General features: G+C 33.1%; 1 protein-coding gene and 1 pseudogene across 1 annotated transcript in view; both read right to left on the bottom strand.

Moving 5' to 3' along the window:
• LOC119258049 (40S ribosomal protein SA-like) overlaps positions 1–18,239 on the bottom strand; it is a 33,318-nt pseudogene extending 15,079 nt beyond the window's left edge.
• Positions 1–24,852, bottom strand: part of NLGN1 (neuroligin 1) — an 882,121-nt gene that overhangs the window by 726,596 nt on the left and 130,673 nt on the right. The gene's annotated exons all lie outside the window — the stretch shown is intronic.

Genomic DNA, 24,852 nt, shown 5'->3' with positions numbered 1-24,852 from the left:
TTGGTTATGTGGCTATTGCTTGCATTGATTGAGAAAAGCAGCTTTCAAATCCTAAAAGCCTTCATAAAAAAGCAATAAACCTTAAAATCAAACTTAGCAGATCATCCACTTCAATTCTCTACCCTCTCCTTATCTTTCTCAACACAAAAAGTATATGATTGTGACAGTGGTTGCTACTGTAATTTTTAAGAAGAAATAAATGTAAGATAAAATAAAGAGATACTATGAGACAATATAAAAAGTACAAATCATAAATCCTATGTAAACTATATTACAATTTATAAAAATACAATAGATACAAATAAAATAACACATCCTGAGATAAAAAAAATGGCTTTAATTGATTTAAAATGGATTTGCAAATGGGGGATTTACTTAATGCATGAGGTCTACCTTTGTTGTTCAATTAATATGTCTTGAGAAATGTCGAATCTCCCAATCTGATAGTTATCCATCATTAAATCTTTTACACAGAAGTTATATTTTTGAATGAAATTATTCAGAAATTATTATTGTGAAGGTCAGTTATCATAAACTTGCATTTATCTGAGATAATATGAATATTCAACTGTGAATGATGTTTTTCAAAACATGATATGTATACCCCCGAGGGAGCACAGGAAAACTAGAATACCTCAGTAGGGTAAAAAAAATATAGACTATAGCTTATAATAACAATAATAAATATTTGCGTCACCTCAAACATATTTTACAAATGTGGCCGTGTGATCAAAAGATTCTAGAGAACAATATTCTAGAGCAACAAGGCTGAGTAAGATTCACTATCCAAAGGAAGATGAATTATCTCATAAAATTTCATAAACTGGGCCTCCCTGGTAGTGCAGGGGGTTAGGACACAAGCAATGAGGCTGTCCACAGTCACTGCAGCACGAGTTCGATCCCCAGCTGGACAGGGAGTAACCTACATGGCACAGCAGACCTCTCCTGCCTCACTGCTAGCCCCCTCAGTGGTGTGCTTCAGTCAATCTGCCTGTTCTGTTCCCCGCTCTGTCTCTGGTTAAACCTCTTACCCCCCACACCTCTGGCCTGTACCCCAGTTCTTGTATGCATAAATATTTTTTAATTTCATAAACTATGAGTTAAAAGAATAATTCACTCATTTCTTCATTAAATAAATTCAGATTAAGCAATTTCATACATTTCATATTACCAGTATGCTTTCTTACTAGAATCAAAAGATTCTAGAGAACAATATTCTAGAGCAACAAGGCTGAGTAAGATTCACTATCCAAAGGAAGATGAATTATCTCATAAAATTTCATAAACTGGGCCTCCCTGGTAGTGCAGGGGGTTAGGACACAAGCAATGAGGCTGTCCACAGTCACTGCAGCACGAGTTCGATCCCCAGCTGGACAGGGAGTAACCTACATGGCACAGCAGACCTCTCCTGCCTCACTGCTAGCCCCCTCAGTGGTGTGCTTCAGTCAATCTGCCTGTTCTGTTCCCCGCTCTGTCTCTGGTTAAACCTCTTACCCCCCACACCTCTGGCCTGTACCCCAGTTCTTGTATGCATAAATATTTTTTAATTTCATAAACTATGAGTTAAAAGAATAATTCACTCATTTCTTCATTAAATAAATTCAGATTAAGCAATTTCATACATTTCATATTACCAGTATGCTTTCTTACTTTAGGTACACAGCAAATTATGTGGCTCAGTCAGTTACCAAATGTCTTTTCTGTGCATGCTACCCTCTGAAAGTAACAAGAAGATAGTTATGTCTTCCCAAAATACAGATTTATGAAAGTCATAAAGAAATAAATAGCATTTAATACATTTCAACAATATTAAGGAAAAGAATAGAGAATGTTGAGGAATGGCTTTATTCTTGTATATGTTATTGCCTTCATTTCTGGATTAGCCACACAGCTTATCATTTTGTGTATAATTTTCTAATACTGGAGAAAATTAATACAATTCTTATACACAACAATTAAAAGAGGAGAATGGAGGCACTTATTAAAGGTCCACCCTCACAAAGCGGTACCAGCTTTGGTTAACTGAGCTAATAGATATGTGGGAGCTTTAGCTAGATACTGTGAAACATGGTTTTATTAAAATCTTTTCTCTGTCTGATTTTTAAATATGCTCCTAAATAAGTCCATAAAATGCCCCGAATTTCTTACAGAAAATAAGTGGTACACAAAAAAAAAGTGTTTTTTCCCCTAATCCATTCAAAGTATGTTGGACTTATTTTCAAAAATAAAACAAAACCCTTTCATATTTAGTTAATCAGCTTTGCCAAAAGAGAGAACACACTGGCAAGAATAAGCAATTAGGAGATGCCTATCTCTGGTTAGCAATGTGAAACTTCATGTCGCTTTTAACTAGATAGAATGCCTAAGAGTTAGACAGAGTCACTGGGATAAAAGCTATAGTTATTTAAACTAATTATCTAGTTTTAACTCAAATGTTAGTGATAAGCAGAAGAAACCTTTAGCTAAAGTTACTTCCCTGTTCCCTGATTTGGCTTCATATTGTTCCTCAAAGAATAGCAAATGTGGTGGATGCAGCATATGAATTTTTACGTGTCACAATTTTTAGATTTAAAATGTTTTCATCTATCATACTTGAATATAAAAATTCAATATCTAATAACAATAAATATTATTCATAAAGTACTTGTTGATTAGTAGGCCCAGCTCTTAAAAATGCCAAAGCCTTTTAAGAATCTGTTCATGAAATACACATCTCTCCATAGCAACTTATGCAACTGCCTATCTGCATACCTGCCACAGCAATCATTTCCTTTCATTCTGTATGGATCAGTTGTCTGTATGTCTCTTTATCCCAGTAGATTAGGAGCTCGTCCAAGTTCATACTTCATTAATTTCTGTAATTCCACAAAACCTAACAAAGCTTTTTTTTTTAATTTGCCATGAAAAACAGGTACACTGAATGAAATTCTGAAACACTAATGAAGAAATAAAGAGCTTACAACAAATAATAGTAATATACACATACACAGAAATGAAGAAACAAACACCCTTCTTCACACAATCATGAAATAAATCATAGGAGTAATGATGATGAAATACCATTATAATTATAATGCAGCAAACCTAGAAACTATTTAAGTCTACTTTGTGTTTTGATCCCATAAATAAGGAATATGCCTTGCAACTGCGCCATATGTCAACTCCCATTGTGGCTGAATGTGATTTCTATCAAATATATTCCTATGACTAACATCGCTTTTCTGTGTACTGAAGCATACTGTCACATGCTTACTGTCTTCATATCATGGGTCACTTGAACACCGAAGTTGATATTTTCCCTTAACCCCTTAAAGTAAAGCTACTCTCCTGTCAATGGAAAAGACAGTAATACAATCAATCATAAGTTTACAGAGAAAGATATTATATATCACTTTTTAAATTCAAAAAGTATTCCATGAATCTTATATTTTCATGTGAGATATGTCTAATGTTCACAAATGTACCTAAAATTTTAAGGACTGTTACAATTATTCCATTTAGCTAGATAGCCTAACTTACTGGGTACTAGTGAAAAGAAAAAAATGTAAAATCCATGAATATGTAAATATAATTTTAAATATATTTTGATAGCAAAAATTGACTAGAAGAAAATCAAATGCATAAAATATTGAACTCAAAACTGTTTATGCCAATAAGTAATAGCATAGACATAAAGACAATAGGAATAATATGGCAAAAGTTTCAAATGGGATAAAAATGACTTTTAAAATCTTTCTTCAAAATATCCAAATGTTGGGCCTCCCCGATGGCGCAGCAGTTGAGTGCTGGGTTGTGAAGCTGCCCGCAGCCTCTGCGGCACCGGTTCGATCCTCGGCCACCGGGCGAGGGTCCCACATGGCGCACAGACCTCTCCTGCCACCCACTGCTCCCCTCAGCAGTGTATTTTCATCAGTCTGCCTGTTCTGCTTTCGCTCTGGCTCTGGTGAGTTCTCTCACCCTCCCGCGCTTCTGACTGTACCCAGTGCTTGTATAAATAAATAATCTTAAAGTAGGCTGGATTCTAGCAGAAAATGATGAAATTAGTACACTTTAAAAAAAAAATCTTAATGTTATTTTGTAAGAGCATGTTTTGATCGCCCAGAACTGAAGGCTATGCTAAATTTTTACTTTGGAACTCATTAAGACTCTGGTGGACCAAGGGAAGAGAACTTTTGAAGTATTAGAGAATATTTAATGAACTTCCTCTTCCAAAATGTTCTTAATTATGGACCTTGTGGGAAAGAAATTTGAACCTATTCTATGTGCACTGTATTCCTGACTGATTTGGGATGATGGAAATATGAAATGAGAATAGAAGTATGGCAGCAAAACTCACAAGGAAAATTGTGAGAAAATGAGTGAGAAGCTAGCTGGTTAAGATGGGCTTAGTGAGCTGGAACAGTAAGGTCAGGGATTTAGGCTGCGCTAAATCCCACCAGGACACAACATGTTTCCCTCAATCTTACTCCATGACTGTCTTTCCTGGAGAGGTGAGTTTGATGTGATTGGAGAACTATACTCTTGGGGGGACTATATTCTTGGGGAACTGTGGACTACTATCTAAATGAGCAGGACAAGAATAGTAGGTTTCACAACTCAGAACATTGAGCCCCTGACACACAGAGTAGCAGATGGTAACAGGAGTAGAGGGCAACAGAGAAGAGGAATTGTACAATTAAAAAAACCTGCAGGAAAAAATAATATATTGCTGCTCAAACCACCATCCGCTGTGATTCTTAAAAACATAATGAATAATGATTTTCCCTTAAATGCAAGATCTGGAAAGCATAGGGAATATTGAAATTATACAGGAAAATAGTATGGGTTACATTTACTTACTCATGATAGTTCCCATCATCTCAAATGACATCAAAGAGAAAAGACAAAAGAAAAGTCCCTGGACAACATAAAATCAACCAAGATCAGTAAGATCAGTGAAAAAATATCTCATGCATCATAATATGATTCATTTGTTCATTGACCAAATAGGAAGAGCAGATACATTGGCTAACCCTGTGGATAAAAATGAAAGAACTGCTAAATTTAATGCTAAAAATTATGAGCCAAAATTACAGAGACGAAAAAGCCGAGAGAAAAATAAGCAAGGGACTAAAGGTGGTCTTTCAATAGTAATATTTCAGCCACAAAAAGTAGAGTAACACTAGAGTTGATATTTTTTAGAGCAAGAAACACTAAGTATTCTGCTGTCCTTAAGATAGAATTTTACAACACACTAATTCTGTCACTGCCATTTATTAGGTACAGGATATGTTCTTCGCAATGCACATCTACTATTTCATTCAATTAATGAGGTAGTATTAACACCCTCTTTTTATAGTTGAGTAATCTGAACTGCGGCTAAATAAATTGCCCATGGTCAAAAACTGCATGTTGAACAGAAGAGCCAGAAATCAAGCCCAGATGTCTTGTTTCAAAAGGTAGTGTTCTTCCCATTACCAACTCTTGCTCTCATTAGTGGTAATCTGAAAATGTCAGGAAAAGTGGAGAATATTTAAGGGAATGTAAATATGGTCACAATTACATCATTTGTAGGATGCAAGTAAAATATATGCATTTTTGTTTTATGAAAATTAGATATAATTTCAACAATATAATGCATAAAAACAGAATTTCTACATTTATATAAATAATCAACAATTGCCTGAAAAATTCACTAAAACAAATGGTTAATTGCTAGTTTGTTTAAGGCAATATACTCAGGCAGAGATATTGAGTGGAATTATATTCTCAATAATTATCACAAAATTCAAATGTTTTCTCTTATCAGGGGTAGTAATGACCACATGAAATGGAAAATGTAGTTCAAATAACAAAATCTAGTAAAAAGGAGAAGGGAAATTGTGCTCTTAGATTTATCATTTTTATTGAACAAATTTGATTGTTCCTTACCAAACATGAAAAGTTTCTTTTGAACAATTCCTCCACTCTGAAAAGTGTGCTTCTTACAACTCCTTCCATTCAAAAGCGTAGACTGTGTGGCCCAAATAAAGAGAAACTGAACGTAATTCTCTCTCATCAGCAGCAAACATGTTTTTACTCCTGACAATGGAGATGAAAAATTTAATGTATAAGATTATTTCCCTGCAGAAAATTGTGAAATAGCAAGGGTTCATGATGCAACTCTACTCCAAAATCTCAGTTTCGGCCTGAAATATGTAGAGCTAGGATACAAACCAGATTGAAATAAAGAATATTGATTGTTAAAGCAAGGAATTTCTAAGACAGTTTGCAAAACCAAGGTTTACAACTAAATTTGAATGTAGGGCATACAGCATTCTTTTTTCATTTTGACCCTTCACTTAAAGACTAGCATCTTATCCTTAAATAGTTTTTCTGAAACACAACTAAACACAATGAATGACATAACTTTAAAAAAATAAACACGGTGAATAAGACTTCTTCACCATTTTTCTGATAGGGAGCTATTGACAATCTAGTGAAACCTAAGGTCCTGTTCCAGCATATTGTTTTGAATTAAATTCATTTTCAAAAACCCATAGAATTTCAAGAAACCAACCAATTATAAATAAATTAAATCTGTAATGTTGCATTCTGTGTACTAATTAGCACAGTATATAATAAAATAAAGGAGCAGGTCAAATAATTACGATAATTTCGTAACATGGTATTTTGAGATATCTAAAACAACTGTAAGATGATATGAAAAGCTGTTTGTTTCTATAAGCAATGAAGTCAAATTAGAGTCTGTGTTACTGTGTGTGTTGTCTACATTCATAATTAAAGAAAACGCTGTAATACATCAGAAGATGCTGATTTTGTTTATATACTCTGGAGTAACCTATAATAAAATCAGTTAAACCTAAGAGTTGCAGAAAATTTTATTCAACCTCATTTTGTTAAAATCTGACATATGTAGATTCTGACAAGAAATGTTGTAGATATAAAATGATAATGATTGGCTTTAGTATGTTAACATGCAAGCATTCCAAGTTCTCTTATTCCACAAGTATGTTTTCAAAAGTATAGAAAAAATTCTCTACCAAATCAAAGACTGAAAACATTATTTTGGTAATAAAGATTTAGTTAATAATCTGGCTAGTGTTCGCATTTATCAGGAATATAGCTGAGTTGTAGCAGAAATCAAATTCTATAGGGTATCATGGGCTATACTCAACATTGATCATTATCCTAAGAATTACAGGAAACCAATGCAGACTTTTAAGTAAGGCAGTGTGATGTGACAGATCTATCTTAAAAGTTCGCTTTAACTGCAATGTGATGGCTAAACTAGATGTAGGAAGTTCAGACAGGATACTAATCCAGGCAGAAAATAGGTTAGTGGAAACCTGAAATAAGCAAATTAAAAAAAAAAATCAGGAAAGTAAAACAACTAGATAAAAAATATGAAAAACTGTTATGTGCCCAGCATGATTCTGTTTTCTGACTCAAGCAAATGGCTTAAGGGGAATATCATTTACTGAGATGTGGAACACAAGAGGAAGACTGGATTTGAGGAAGGGTGACTGTGTTTGTGTGTGCACACAAGTGTGAGTAAAGGGAGTATTTTATTCAGCTATAGAATTGTTAAACACGAGACACTCATGAGATAGTCAACTAAAGATGTCAAGAAAAATCTTGGATTCTGGCCAGGAATATCTACTTAGTACTTAATGGTCTGGAGGAACTGTGACACTAAATAGTCATATTTTAGAGAACAATGTCTACAGGGAATACTGAAAGTATGAGAGTGATAAGAAAAGAAAAAGGAAAGAGGAAGTGGTCAATGAGGTAAAACACCAAGCAATAAGGAGGACTGAAAGCTGATGTTTGGTGAACTTAAGGTCCAATAAAATCTATTTTTGTATAGAGTTAATATTAAGTCAGATTGGAGTGGTTGGAACAATGAATGTGGAGATAAAGACATGGAAATCTTAGAGGTAAGGAGGAGTTTCTTAACTTCAGAGTTGAAAGACAATACATTAGTGGTGGAGAGGGAGTGTGAGGTCAAGATATTCCAATGGTCCTTATACTGCCAGAACATTTGAACTATAAGACATGCAATTTCCAAATTATATTTTTCCTTGATTATACTTTATTTTTAATAATTTAAGCTGGTAAAAAAATAAGCCTGAAATAAATTCACTGCTAAATTAATCACATTAACTATTTCTGGAAATGTTGAAGCACACATGAGCTATCAGTTCTCAAGACTCCTGGAATATATTCCACCTGTTTCTTCATAAATTCATGAAATGCTTCATAAATATGTGTATTCTGTATAATGTATGAATAAATACATGGATTATACTCAGTAACTAGAAACAACACGACCTACAATCTACAAATGAAAACTTTGAAGTGAAAAGGTGTACCCACAGTAGTCCAAGGGAACATAATTAAAGTTAGAAACTGCACATGCCATTGATGATTGTCAAGCTCTCTAGAAATAAAAATCACTGGTAACTAAAGTTAACTACATTTCTTATCATCAAGACTAATTGGCAGTTTATGACACAGATGTGCCTTTATAGACCTCCTAATTACCACATTTCTGAGGTTGCCATTTTCCTATTTTGCTGCCAATAATCCATATGTTCTTTTTTTCTTTTCAATGAGTAAGGGAAACAAAATGTCTTCAATTTTAATAATAAGCGAAGGAGAAAAGACCCCAGTCAGAGCACCCTTCTACAAATGCATTTAGATTTTCCCATGAATGATATTACAAAGTAAAAATGATTAAGTATCAGATTTACAGTGCTATTCCCTGTAGCACATTTGGAAATGACATTAAGCATTTCAGATAATTAGAGACTTGTAAACTAACAAATTAATAAACTATCCCCAGGTGGCCTCAAAAAAATACAGTGATTCCTACAAAGTGACAAGCATTCGCAGGGAGAATGGCAGGCACTAGGAATGTCTGGTTCTGTAATAACTTAGTAGGTCAAATTGTTCATCTATCTTAAAATATAAGTGAAAACAAATGGTTTAATTCAAAAAGCAAAATCTTTTACAAAAGATTTTATATAAAATATATTTATAGAAATCTTTCTCATGGACAATTTTGCTTTTATAAATTATCAGATGACAAGAATAAGCCTTTGCACATTATCTCATGCTGTTCAGTATTTGGCTTCAAGCCCAGGAGAGGGTCATGCCTTTATAATGATGGAAAATGCAACTATAAAACAGCTAAGGGGTTTTAGAAAGTGCTGCTGAGCAATGAGAAAATGAGGTTCCTACAATGCTTTGCACATAGTAGGCTCTTAGCAAGTATTTGCTAATGGATTTGTTCTATTCATTGCCATATTGCTCAATTCTTCTATATTTATTTACTTAATAAGTGTTAGCCAAAATTCTAAGTATCCAAGTTATATATGGACCTTAATCAATGTGAAGTCTCAGGTTAGTCATTCAATATCTTTTTATTTTTTGAGCTAATGTTGATTTAAATGGTTGTTTATATTTTGAGCACATGGGGAGACCTGCCCTCCCCTTCAGGTGTTTTTACCATAATGCATCCACCACCAAAGCACCTATAGTCGACCACCATACACCACTCTGCTCCCTCCCCACTTTGTTCTCACTGCCCTCCTCTAGATTTTTAGTTTAACAGTGAGTTTCTTTATTGTATAACAGTCTCATTATTATATATTATATGCATACATACACATTATGTATATATAATAAACACACATACAAATATATCCTCTTGAATGATAATTGTGAAGGGAATTAGATACTACACTTAAGTTACATAAGCTTCATAATTTGTAAAAGCGCTACAAAATTATATAATTCAGAAATATAGTGTAAGTCATATATAATTCAACTTTAGATTATATAACTACAAGCAGCAATTCAAATATAAATAGGCTCCAAGACTTTGAGGTGCATTTTTAGCTTCTGTTGCTAGCCTGATCAGTACTTCCTCTAAATGTTTCAACATGAAATTCCTTTGGGAAGGTCACATAAGAACTTCTAAGTACTGCCAGGGGAGAGGGTGTCGATTAATACTCAGTGATGTGTGTCGTTTGTGATTTCTCTTTCTCAACTGTTCTACCTAGTATTTATATGTTGTACCAAATTATTAATAACTCTCCTGCCGGTGACTTATGTCATAGAAAAACTCCAAAGCTCTACAAATACTATTCAGTTTAAAGAATGAACTTAAATATTTGATAAAGCACACACAGAGTCACACATATGCAAATGAACTTACTTATGATATATGGGTGCATATGAAGAAAACATTAGCTAGAAAAGCATACAGTCTTTCTGTGAAAAACTGAGGACTGTGGTAACATCAAAGCAGTAGATCATAATCTCTGAAAAATTTATTAAATGCATAGCTTGACATGGCACAAATCTCAAATCAGCTTAATTTGTGTCATCTGAGTTCACACACGAATAAAGGTATCACATTTCACTGAAATTATTCCTTTAGACTTGGAGATTTGTTTATATACTTTAGAGATTTGAGACATAAGATCCTCTCTTCCCAAGTCGCTAGGAAAATTGCCAAGAGTTAGAGTTTAATGTTTATGGCCAAAAAATTAATAATCACTTCTGAACACTGAAGAATAGAAATCCACTCTTGATAATAGAGTTTGAGTGCTATAAAAATGAACTACTTAACACTTGAAATGCTTAAATTCGCAAAAATATTTGTAGAGAAATTATTACAGTATGAGTTATAATATACAGTCCTCAGTGTCTAGCAGCCTCAAAGCCAAGGTCATGACAGGTATTATTCCATCAAGAACAAGTGAGAAAGACTATATTAGAATCTACCATGGACATACAGATTGTGAGCGATCAGACACACTGCTTTACTAGTATAAGGTCTGACGATAGTAGGTATGATGATGCCCTGGATAGGCTAACAATTTGGAACCTTCCAATCAATATTCTTTAAATGAACAGTCAGCATTTATTTAATGAGCCAGCAAGAAAGCAATGTTCTTTAAATAAAAATTGTATGTCTATATCTAATATATACATTATGAGGGAGTTTTTACATGCATTGAACATTTAAAGTAAAAATTTAATATGTTTGAAATTATGTGCCATTTCAGTTTTTCCCATCTCTCAAAATTGAAGAAAAATTTGTCACTCAAAATTACTAGTAGCAGTGATAACATATACGTAAAAACAGAACTACTGTGGTATGATAAAGGAGAATTTTTAAAGAGAAGTAAGTAGGAAATATATCCTCCAACTTTTGGATATTAGGTTCTGGTTTTGATTATTTATTTTTTAACTTTTCTAGGTTCTTAAAAAGTAATTATTACTGGAACCTGTAGAAACCTGAAATCAGAGGTCATCCAATTTCCTGTTCACAGCTCTGAAATACGTTTTGGAAGAGTTAAATCAAACCAAGGATGAGGATATCAGCTCGAAAGATAGAGACAAATAGTCATTAAGTTACCATTAAAACAGGTAGATGTTTTATTTAGTGTCTACCAAGTACCAGACTCTGTTTGGATGAACAAGAAGCACTTGGTTTAGGCCTTAACAAAGCTCACAGAGAACAATAGAGATTTGTCAAGTAAAACTACTATATGTGCTGAGTGCAGTAATTAGAAAAGTACAAACTGAGGATGTCCCTGACTTTGTAGCAAGGGAACTCAATACACACTGAGAAGATAGACAAGATCTGTCTAAAAATAAAGCTATCTAAATATGGATTATACTCAAATTTGGAGGAGGGTTCAGGAAAAATGGCATTGACCACCCTGCAGGTGAAAATGTAAATTGATGCAAGTTTGAAAGTTGTCAATAATAGTTAAAGCCTTATTAAAAAATAAAACCTATCTTCTGAACAACATAGGAGTTTTCATTATTAAAATTACCAGATGTATTCAGATTTATGTATAGAGATATTTACTGGAACATTATTTATGTAAACTACTTTTCTAGACATCATAAAATAAGTGCGACAGTCAATAAAGATCATTATTTTAAAGCACATATTAAAAAGAGCCTTAGCTATTTTGAATCCAACCAAGTTAACTGATTAAATACAAAAACAATAACACATTGCAAATGATAATAACATTCAAAGACTCTACAGCATAACAGTCACAATGTCCAGGATAAATTCCAGAAGTGTTGAGTATCTGAAACACCGAAAGCCCAACTCATTCTCAAGTAAAAAGTGAAGGTCAATGATGAGATGATCTTGAGGTTGAAATTCACAGACTTTAATCTAGTTATTGTAAACATGCACAATGAAGTTATATATATATATATATATATTCAAAAAATACCTAGAATGACAAATCTATTGAAGGTAAGTAATATAAAATATAGAATTGAAAAATAAAATATTTGAAGTAAAAGTTTATTGTATTGCCAAATAGAGTCCACAGAGAAAAGAATCAACACATTTGAAGACAGACTAATAGAAGTTATGCAATCTGAATAACAGAAAGAAGAAAAAATTAAATTTAACAGGACATCAGGGACAATATTCAAAGGTCTAACATATATGCCATAAAAGCATCACAGAAGGATACAAGAAAGAGAAAGTGGCAGAAATTGTAATTAGTGACCAAATATTCAAAACTTGGCAAAAGGCAAAAATTTACATATTCAAGGAGCTTAGTAAACCAGAAACAGAGCATATCAAACCATGCCTAGACAAATAATAAAATTGTTAAACCTACACACATACACACACACACATTCACACAAAGATAGTTTTTAAAGGAGATTAAAAGGATACATTATGGGTATGATACAACAATTCAAATGACTACTAAATTCTCATTAGAATCTATAGAAATCAGAAAAGTGATAAAAATATCTCTTAAAAAGAATATAAAACTTCTTTAAAAGAAAACTATCAACTAAGGATTCTAAATCATTTGAAAATATCCCTCAAGGGTAAAGGTGAAACTAGGAGGATTCGCTGTTAGTCATCCACAGTGAAAGAAATACTAATAAAGTTCTTCAGTTTGGGTATCAAAAGGAAATCTGAATTTCAGGAAAGAAGGAAAATTGCAATTGAAAATATCTAGCCTACTATAAATAACACTTTGTTACTTTAACTTCTTTAAAATATGTACAACTATTTAAAGGAAAAATAATATTGGTCTGTGGAGTTTATCATATATAGAGATATAATATAAATGACAGCTGTAATTAGGGATGATGGGATGAAAGCAGATGAACCTATGTAGATTTATCCCTTTTTTTTTCTATGAAGTGACATAATATAAATTCTAAGCAGATATGTATTGCAATTTCTTGAACATATACATGAAATGCAAAAAAGTAGTCAAAAATCAGCAAATAAAAATTTTAAAAAGTTCATCTTAAGCAGGAAAAGATTTTAAAAAGGAAGGAGACAAACAGAAAAATAATAAAATAGTATCCATAGATTCAAGTATAATAATTACATTAAATTATGATTCCTCAGAATATGAAGAAAAACTAGAGAGAAATTTGGTAGGCTCATAACTATAGTGGTAACTCTTCGGCCATAATTAATATTTATAGAACAGAACACACCACAATTGCAGAAGATGTATTCTAGTCAAATAAACATGGAACATTAACTAAGGTAGATCTTGTGCCTGGTAAATAAACAATAATTTTAATTTTTTTTTTAAATAACACAGAGAAAATAGTCTTGACAAGAACAAAACTGATCTAAAAATAATAATGTATTTTTAAAAATACAAAATTTACAAATTAAATAGCATGCTTCCAAGTATCTATAGAGCAAAAAAGAAATCATCTGAGATATTTAAAAGTATTTTTAACTAAATAAGAGACAACCTATTAAACATGTGAGAAAAAACTGATACCAATTAAAGAGGAAATGGTAAAACAATAGAAAACATCAGGCAAAATAAGAAGCTGGTTTTTAGAAAAGGTCAACATAATCAAGACATACACCTTGTATGATCAGGTAGCATGTAGAAAAAACAAAGATTATTAATATCGTGAAAAAAGAAGTACCATAAGCAGCAAAAGTATAACATAGAAATAATATGAAAGAGTTTGTTAGTATGAACAATACACTTGACATCTTAAATGAAAGGAACAAACTCCTCAAAAGATAATTCATCACAGGTCACTCAAGAACAGTTAAACTGAAATGGAACAAACTGGAAAACATTACTAAAAATAAAACTCCAATCAAAATGTCATCACTCTGAATTCAACTAAGTAATTACAAAAGAAATAATACCAATTGTACAAAACTCACTTGGAGAAAAAAAAAAAAGTGTGAGCTTTATAATATATGGGGTCATCTTTACTGTGTTATTAAAATGAGAAAGACATTACATTAAAATGTCTAAACACAAACATCTCTTATGAACCTAGATGCAAAGCATCTTTAGCAAAATATTAGATAATGCAGCTGGATCAAGGGGTTTTATAATAAAGAAAGCGATGCTGATTTAGTTATTGTGATTCAATCAACCACTCTAGTCAAGTTAACTATGGTCACTAAAAAAAAAGCATAATGACCGTCTCAAACACTTTTTTAAAACAATTAAATACACTATTTTAAAAAAGAAAATCTCAGCAAATTAGTAATAATGGGATTTCCACTGATGAGATACATATTTTTTTTAAAGCCTTTGGCTAAGAACAAGTACACAAAGTGAAAGTGTGCTGATAGTCTCTTGTGATGTCTCCTGGATTTATCAGATAATAAGTGTGGAAATGAATGTTGATTACTCAAATATTGATGATAGGTGGTTGTGACACACCAATTAGCTAAACAAGCACAAGCAGAAATATACCTCCACACACCTGTTACATAAAAAGCAATGAACGCACACTTGATATCATTTTAAAAAGTGTGGCTATTATCCTACAAAATTGTGAAATATTTTATGCTTTCTTCTAAGAATGAGAATAAATCAAAAATTTATGCTTTTACCATGCTTATGCAATTTTGTGCTGGAAATCCTAATCAGTATGTTAGGGCAAGAAAAATTAAAAATAAATAAATACAAACAATATATGGGGAAGAAAGAATTATAAATATATTCTTTTTTTTTAAAGATTTATTTATTTTTATTTATACAAGCACTGGGTACAGTCAGAAGCGCGGGAGGGTGAGAGAATTCACCAGAGCCAGAGCGGGGAGCAGAGCAGGCAGAAGGACCAAAGTACACTGCTGAGGAGAGCAGCGGGCAGCAGGAGAGGTCTGCGCGCCCTGTGGGACCCTCCTCTGGTGGCCGGGGAGCAGCCGGGGATCGAACCGGCGCTGCAGAGGCTGTGGGCAGCTTAGCAACCCAGTGCTCAACCGCTGCACCACCGGGGAGGCCCTATAAATATATTCTTCATGGACAACATGATGATCTGTATTGATTGAACACAATAAAGAATCTTATCAAAAAGCCACTAAAATCAAAAGTGTCTTAAAAAAATTTAGGATATCTAGTCAATATATAAAATTACATTTATAAAGACTAATGATAAATTGTATATTAGAATTAAAAATGTCCATTTATGATAGCATCATTATATGAAATACCAAGAGATTACATTTAAAAAAACATATGGAAGGTACATGCAAAATGATAAAAGCCACAAAAATTGAGATCGAAATTAATTTCTAAATAAATGGAATATTCCATGTTCATGAACTGAAATATATCTAATCTCCTAATTTAATTCCCAGCTTCAATACATTCAGTAATAAAATATTATACCCTTTTTTGTAGAAATTGACAAGTACATTATAAAATTTATATACATATGCAAGGGACTTTGAATGATCAAAACAACTATCAAACAATTCCACCTAGGAATCTACCCAAAGGACACAAAAACATTAATTCAAAAGGATACCTGCACCCTTTTGGTATTGCAGCACTATTTCCAATAGGAAAGATATGGAAGCAACCCAAATGCCTGAAAGTAGATGACTGGATCAAGAAGATGTGTTACATATACACAATGGAATACTACTCAGCAACCAAAAAAAGATAAATTCATGCCATTCACAGCAACATGGATGGAGCAAGAAGGGATTATGCTAAGAAATAAGCCAGAAGGAAAAAAGAAAAATGGTTTCACTGATAGGAGGAACACAGGGAAATCAAATAAGGGGTCAGGAAAAAAAATAATAATAATTAAAAAAATAGCAAGTAACTATAAAGCAGAGACATTCTACAGGGCAGGGAGAAGGAAAGGGATCAAAACAGGGAGGGAAGAGCACAAGGGATGATGGTGATGGTGCAGGGGGTGAATTGGTGGTGGGAATTTTATGGGGTCCACACCTGAGAGGAGAAAGCAAACATTGTATAAAAATGAACAATGATATGAAATAAATCTAAATAAATAAATTTTTAAAAAAGAAAAAAATTATCAAGCTACCTGCAAAACATGAAAAATGCAAAGCATCTAGAATAAAGTAATTTTAGTAAAAGGAAAACAACACTACAGGACTTCCACTATCTGACTACAAGAGTTAGTATAATGCTACAGTAAACAAAACAATATGATATTAGGATAAGCAATAACAGATAGTTCAATCAAACAGAATACTGAGTGCAGAAATAAATTTTCACTAATATCGTCATCTGATGTCTGACAAATAAGCAAAAATGATCCAGCAGGTAAAGCAGGTAAAGAAAGACTTCTCAGGAAATAATGTGGGAATAACTAGATGTCCACAAGAAAAAAAAAAAAAAGAGTCTGTCTCATTTTATAGATAGAAATAATTCAAACTATACATTTAAACATAAAATCTCAAATAAGGAGCTGCAGAGAAACACACAAGGTCTGAATAATTTGGGAGCAGTCAAAATTTTCTTAGCTAAGTCACAAAAGGCAAAACAAAATAGAAAAATAATATATATTAGACTTCATCAAATAAAAAGTCCTAATCACTAAAAAAGAGACTATTATGTAAACATTCAAGGGATACAATAAAATAAAAGAAATATTTGTAAAGCATATATCTAAAAAAAGGACTAATATACAGGATATATTACAGAACACTTAGAATTCAACAATAAAAGGCAAACAATAAAAAAAAAGGGCAAAAAAAGTCTGAAAAAAAACTTCATAACAGAAGATACACAAATGGCCAATAAAGCACATGAAAATTGCTGCACATTATCAATCAGAAAACAAATTCAAATAAAAAAAACAGTAAAATACAATATAACCATATGTGCCTAGAATGACTAAAGCTAAACAAAATCTCTCTCCTCTCTCCCCCCTTCTCGCGCTCACGAGCGCACGCTCTCTCTCTTTCTCTCCCCTCTTTCCCTTGCTCCCTCCCAATTCTGTAATTTTTGATTATGGACAGCAACTACCTGGAAGTTTATTATAGTTTTCTTTCGCCTTTTATAAATCTTTAAAATCTTTCAAAAAAAGTTTAAATGCAACAAGCATAATATTTTAAATATATATCAATTAAATTATTCACTATGCATGTGTTAAATCTGTTTCAGTATATATTTGTTTTATAGAGTAATGGTTGAGTATCTAAATTCCTGTGTTTCACTGCCTGAATTTTATTTATTTATTTTTTAAAGATTTATTTTTCATTTATTTATACAAGCACTGGGTACAGTCAGAAGCGCAGAAGGGTGAGAGAATTCACCAGAGCCAGAGCGGGGAACAGAAAGGCAGACCGATGAAGTACACTGCTGAGGGGAGCAGCGGGCAGCAGAAGAGGTCTTCGCACCATATGGACCCTCCTCCAGTGGCCGGGGAGCAGCCGGGGATTGAACCTGGCGCTGCAGAGACTGCAGCCAGCTTTGCAACCCAGCGCTCAACCACTGAGCCACCGCGGAGACCCACACTGCCTGAATTTTAATGTGTTTTTCACTAACTGATCATGTGGACCCAGACAATATAATTAACCTCAGAGTGGCTCAGTTTCCTCACCTGTAAAATATGACTAATGAGAATAATATTTTCCTGTGGTTATTGAAAGCATTCGAAGAGTTTATATACGTAAAGTACTTGTAATTTCACTAGCACAAGTATTGCAACATTATGCTTACATACATTAACTCATGTATATCACCCACTTAATTTATATTTGCAACAGACAAAAGCACACATTGAACCTGTAGGATAACTGATCTCATTTTTACTAGCAGGTTCAAATGACTAACACAAATTGCAGCTTGTTATTATATGCTGAAATTATGCCACTTTACATTCTTTGGATCAAGGAGCATGTAAAAAGGAATCCCTTCACTACTTAGGCGAAATATGGGCACATATCCAGAATGCAGAAACAGTGGTTCATACCTCATAAACATGCCGGATTGAATTCTCAGACAAGTGACTCAACAGCTGTGTGACCTGGGGCATGATATTTAATGTTGCTGAACTTCAATTTCCTCATTTATAAAATGAGGTTGATAATACCCATAGGCATATATTGGGAAATAATCTGTAAATTTACTATATGTAAAACTTCAGTACAGAATATAGCATCTAATATAAACTCAGTAAATAGAACTCATATTTTTATTACTTGAGAAAAATTTATGGATATATAATAAGATGTCTCAGGGATCACTGATAATGACCTGCAACTGGAAAATAAATTCTAAGGCCCAGAAATTTCCTTCTACTACTACTTCACAGGTGACATTCACATTTGCCATGTTAGCATGTCAGTATTCCAAAGGTTAAATCCAAAGCAGAGGGTTGCATTAGCGCAATTTAATTTCCAGATACAGGAATTTTATTTGTATTTTTAAGTTACTTTTAAAAAATACATCATAAAAATCATTTTAGTAATTAACAAAGAAATATAGAATTGAAATATTGGAAATTTTTAAAAACTGCTGAGAAATATGGATGAATTATGCTTAAAAAATCTGCAGTTTACTCTCATATTATTGGAATATTTTTATTGATATGAGTTGATATCATATTCTTAGGTGACTCATTTGTGTCTCCAGAATTTGAAAAACGAAGTTTGACTATACAAAAAGAAAAAAATTAAAACAATCTTCTACCATCAGTAAATTTGGAAAGATATTCTTATTGCCCAAATGTTCCATGCCTAATATTTAATTTAGTCATGTTAGCATGTTCTTTAATAACTCACATCAAATAATTCAGTCAAAGGATACTGTAGCAGCAGAAATGGGCACAGGGCAGACAGGGTGAAGGAGAGAGTCCTAGAGTCCTCAGTGGCTTTTGCAGGCTTTTATTGGGATTTACCAGGTACATGGCAGGCAGGGGTGCTGGGAGCCAGGAGGCTCACAGGCCTCCAAGCCCCTCATCGAATCCTCACTCTTTCTGGGCTCTCCGAGCATTCTCTCGCAGCCTTGTTTTCTCTCTTTTCATCTCTCTTTCGCACTGCTGTTCCATTCCTTCACTCTTGTTCCTTCTCCCTTTGACACCATCCTTATAAGCCCAGCCTCTGCCCAGCCCAGGTGTACCCACCTGCGTGTGCCCACACCCTACTCCAGGTGCCTGCCATTAGGCACGCATTCAGGACCGCAGAGATCCGTCTGTCATCAATCCTAATGGCAGGAGGGCAGAAAAGCCTGATACTTTTTACCCTACCCTATAAGATACATGTTCCTTTATCCTCCCTTAATGTTCTTCCGATCTCTTCTAATTTCCTTTTAAACAATATGGTATTACTAAAAACTGTTTTCATATTATTATATATCATTAAGTCTATAATGTTATTTTAATGATAAATGGTGATCATTACATTTAATATTGTGGGACTAAATGAATGATATTCAACAGATTAATTTTGTGAATTTTACCACTAATGTTAATGTTAATTTTCTACAAAATCTGTAACAATAACATAATACTGCACTGACCTTCATGAGTCTATCTTTCTATCAAGTCATAAAAGGTCAGAAAAACAACTTTACGTATTTAATGGAAAAGAACAAGCTGAAATATAAGCATTATAAGCTATTAAACACTATATCCTAAGTGGAAATTGGATTTGCACTATATGTTTCTTTTTTTTTTAATTACAAGTTTAGGAAGTGTCTTTCAGAGATGTAAAGGTAAACTGTATCAAAAGGAGATGTTCAATTATAAAGGTGTTTTATACCATGAATTTCCAGCCTATAGATTAAAAAATGGCAGAATCCACTAGAGGGTAGAAAGTTTAGATGAGTGGAGATGAAGAGGGAATGAAGTGATGTGTTCTCTAAATTTTACCACTGATGATATGATCTATAACACACTTCAGTTCTAGAAAATTTTTATTCTTACCAGTTAAAAAAGGTATCAAACTAGAATTCTTTTTATTTTTAACTTTGCCTAATATTCAGCAGTTTAGGATTCTATCTATATGATAATAGCTATAAATAATTGACAACACTGTCATCCACAATTTTAAGTGTCCAGCAAATTAATGTCAGTATCGGAATAAGCAGTTTTTCTAACTGACCGTGATGCTCCTTTCTCATGTGCATTTAGTTCTAGTTCTTCGTCTCACTTTATTTAGTTTTCTATTCAATATTTCAAGAGAAATATTAAAAGCAACATATCTCATTCAGAATACCAAGAACGAGTCCTTAATTGAAGTACCAATGTAATATTTTAAGGAAATAGAGAAATGTTCTCATAATTCTCTTAAACAGAAAAATCAATTCAAATTCCAAGACATTTTTTTACGGCATATTGGAGGTATAGAAATAGGGGCCACTGGTTAGTAATGTAAGTGACTACCAAAACCAAGAGAGGGGCCTCCCTGGTGGTACAAGGGGTAAAGCACAGCACTGCGAAGCTGTCAGCAGCCACTGCAGGCAAGAGTTTGATCCCCTGCTGGCCAGGGAGATACCCACATGGCACAGCAGACCTCTCCTGTCTCACCCACTGCTCCCGTCAGCAGTGTATTTCAGTCAGTCTGCCTGTTCTGTTTCCCACTCTATCTCTGGTGAATCCTCTCACCCCCTGCATCTCTGGCCTGTACCCCAGCTCTTATATGCATTAATAAATAAATCTTAAAAAAAAGACAGGTAAATCCATATGGAAAAAATCAAGATCATAACTACACCAAACCCTTTATATTGCATGATAAATTAGTAAGTGCAAATAGTAGTATTTGGAAAAAATGTTGCAATTCTCCCCTTACATCTTACATGAAAAAAGAAATTCAAGTGTATTAAAGTTTAAGAAATGAAAACATACAATGGATAGAAATCAATACAAATTATATAATTTAAGAGAGATGAAGACATTTCCATACATACACTCAAAAATAAATATAACACAAAAACTAAAGAACTACTTGGTTTAATTCCACACAAATGAAAAATTATAAATACACCAAAAACAAAATTGGAAGATTAATGACAATTAAGAGAGAGTGGAAAAGGATGTGTAAAACAAAGTCTCTATTGCAGGTTAATAAGAAGAAATAAGTAATAAAAGACCTTAGCAATTCATAAAAAAATAAAAATGACTAACAAATATAAAGTGTTTAATCTTATATCAAAGAAATGAAAATTAACATACCAACCACACCAACGTAATGAAATTTTGTCACTTATCAAAGTGCCAAAGACTTTTAAAGTGAAAATACTCATGCTAATTAGGGTTTGATGAGATGGGTACTTTCACACTCTGCTGGTGAGAATGTACTCTGGGCTAATAATATTCCTGGATAGCAATTTGGGAGATTCTTTCGAAGAGCCTTAAAATGTTCATTTATTTTCACTGAACAATTCAAGATCTAATTAACTCTCTTTAATTTTTTTCAAAATACATAACAATGATTATCAGATTATTATTTACGATAATATACTGAATCACAAAGTATCCAACAATAAAAGAGAGTTAATATATCATGATAGACCCAAATGAAAATGTGATATCCAAAAGAATACTTGAAGAATATGTAGAAATATAGGAATACATATGGTCCTCACCAAATGTTAAATGAAAGAAGCCAAATATAAAAATTTATTTAAAATTTGATGTAAATTTTGAAAATAAAAAATATTGCTATTTTTAATATAGTACAAAATAGACCAAAGTGATGACAGCTATTAGCTGTAAATGATAGTTCATATGTAATATTCACTTTTTTTACTTTACCACAATGACATATTAATTTTATAGTCAAAAATAATAAAGGTTATTTTAAAATAGGAGGTATTTCACTGTAAATATTTCTTTTGTTGTTGTCAATCATTGCCAAATCTTATCAAATCTAGGAAAATAAAAATCTGTATGCCAAATACAAATATTTCTAAAATAGTATATATTTAGAGAGTAATTATTGTATCTGGGGGCAGGAATTCTGGATCTAAACTAACTTGAAATGGATGTCAAATTTCTATACCTGAAATTCTTCACCTGTAAAATCAAACTAAACTATTATTAGTCTTGGACTAATAATAATAACAAAAAAAATTATCTCATGTTTGTGAAAGTTGAAATTAATGAATATATGTGAAGAGTTGAAATAGTTTCTGACACATAATTAAGTACAACATAAGAGTCTGTGTCATAAACACATATACATGAGACCTTTGTGTTCCTGAAACTATTTAATACCCAACTGATCTTACTTTACATCTCTTGAAATGAACAAATGAACCTAATAGTTTGGGATTTGGCTATAGTCTAGGTAGTTTCAAAGACCTCACAGTTACTAAATTAAAGCAGCATTTATCCAAAAAGCTGAAACATCTAGATAAGTGATTTATTAGTTATTAGAAATAACTAAAAGCAAGCTATTGCCTAGTGCTTATCTAGAGATTTTCTACTGATATTTGAAAAATGCTTACATTACTACCAATTTAATCAGACTAAATCCTGTTGACAAAACTGGCTGGGCAAATTTTGTAATGTGGTACAGAAAGTAACCACTATAAATCTACTCAGTGTTTCTCCAGATCCACAAGTAACATCTTAGACCTATTCCTCTTTTTATTTATTTTTAAAGATTTATTTACTTGTACATACAAGAACTGGAGTGTAAGCCAAAGGTGCGGGGGTGAGAGGATTCACCAGAGAGAGTGGGGAGCAGAGCAGGCAGATCTACTGAAATATAGTTGCTGAGGGGAGCAGTGGGCAAGGCAGGAGAGGTCTGCGCCATGTAGATTGCTCCCTGGCCAACCCTGATCAGATCAAACTGGTGCTGCAGTGGCTGGCAATAGCTTGATAGTGCTATCTTTAACCCCTGTGCCACCAGGGAGGCGCCTATTCCTCTTTTTATATATTCCAGTGGTTTGTTCAAATCTAAGTGCATGTATTCAGCACATCACCAGTATAGCAGGATCATCTCTAATATATTTCAAAACTGGAGAAGGAAAAGTGAACTTTTATTTCCTTTGCATTTTCTTTTTAGTTATAGATAATAATATCAAATGGAAACTCATTCCTCATTTCTTTTTCAAGAAAAAGTCATGTGTACATCTTCCATTAACACTTTACTGACATTCATCTGATTCTGAATCTGAACATCTATAACTCAATAGCAAGATTTTGACCAGCCCTGGGATTCACATGTTTTTCACATTTTACTTGTAAAAATGAAAAAAGAAACTAATAGAAAGACAGAAAAAAGTTGTCTAAACTTATACAAAAGATATGTGGCATCATTATATAGAAATCCTTCTGGCCAAATCTAGCATCATTTAAACTATCTTAATAATTACCATACAGCTTGCCTATCACTTTACATATCCAGGTCAACGTTCTTTCCAGTTTATTGAAATTTGCAAATCTCCATCATCATCTGCAAGTTCCCTACTAGATCCCAACTATTTTCATGTTTATAACTTCTTCTAGAACTTCACCAAAAAACCCTAAATAACAAAGAAGAAACATAATGATTATTTTTACTCCCTCAATCTTAACTCCTCTCTTGAATTATACCAAGTTTTCTTTTTTATTGAGGACAGCTATTTTTTTCCCCGTTCCAGAAAGTTTTAAGGGTTCCTCTTCCATCCCATTCCCATACTGTCACCCATGGTTCCCCACCCCCATTTCTGTCCATAATCGGGGGAAGGGCAAGCAGATTAAGCTCACTGGACTGATAAACCAACATGTAACAATGCTAGAACTTTTTCCCTTGAGGATGTTAAAATGAGAGGAGTGGAATTTGGACCTCAGGGTAACCACTGATTTAATGATAGGAAGAGAGTCTGTGTACAGAATTAAGCCAGGACCATGAAAGAACAAGATTGTGAGAGCAATGATGAATTTGAACCTTTGGCTTTAGTTCTATAGAAACTAATTCCATTCCATTTTCGCTTATGATATTCTGGGTTGGGTTTGTATAATACGTAGACGCTCGATTCCTCCCTCTTCCCTTCCCTCTTTTGCTTCCTCCTTTTTTAACTTCCTCTATTCTCATTATTGTCCAAGGCTATAGTACTATATATCTACCTACACACACACACATATATATATAGCTACATATAGCACATATAGCATAGTATATATAGCATCTACCTACATATATATATTCCTACATATATTCACCTTCTATAGAGAATACATCTATTCCTACATATATATGTGTGTGTAGGTAGATGCTATATATGTAGCTATATATATTCCTACATATATATATATTCCTATATATGTGTATGTATAAATATATATGTATGTATTCCTATATATGTATATACATATATATATGTATATGTAGGTAGGTTCTCTCCAGGATCTCAAAACTGCTCCTCAGGAAATTTGCTTCACTAAATCATTCCATCATAGCCTTTATTTTCTGTCTCAAATGATGCCTTTCTGCTACATATTTTTCCTGTGGTATGCAAACACAAACTTATTTATGTAACTCACAGAATATAGACATCTTCCATGATATAATCTGTGCTATTTAACTCCTCTATCAAATATATAAATAGGGCCTCCCAAGTGGGGCAAGGGATTAAGCTTCAGCACTGTGAAGCTATCCACAGCCCC

This window comes from Talpa occidentalis, unplaced genomic scaffold, assembly GCF_014898055.3.
Source record: "Talpa occidentalis isolate TD23 unplaced genomic scaffold, MPIMG_talOcc4v2.1 talOcc4.4, whole genome shotgun sequence".
NCBI classification, from domain to species: Eukaryota; Metazoa; Chordata; class Mammalia; order Eulipotyphla; family Talpidae; genus Talpa; species Talpa occidentalis.
The sequence above is the reverse complement of the archived record's forward strand: the minus strand, read 5'-3'. Positions and strand labels throughout refer to the sequence as shown.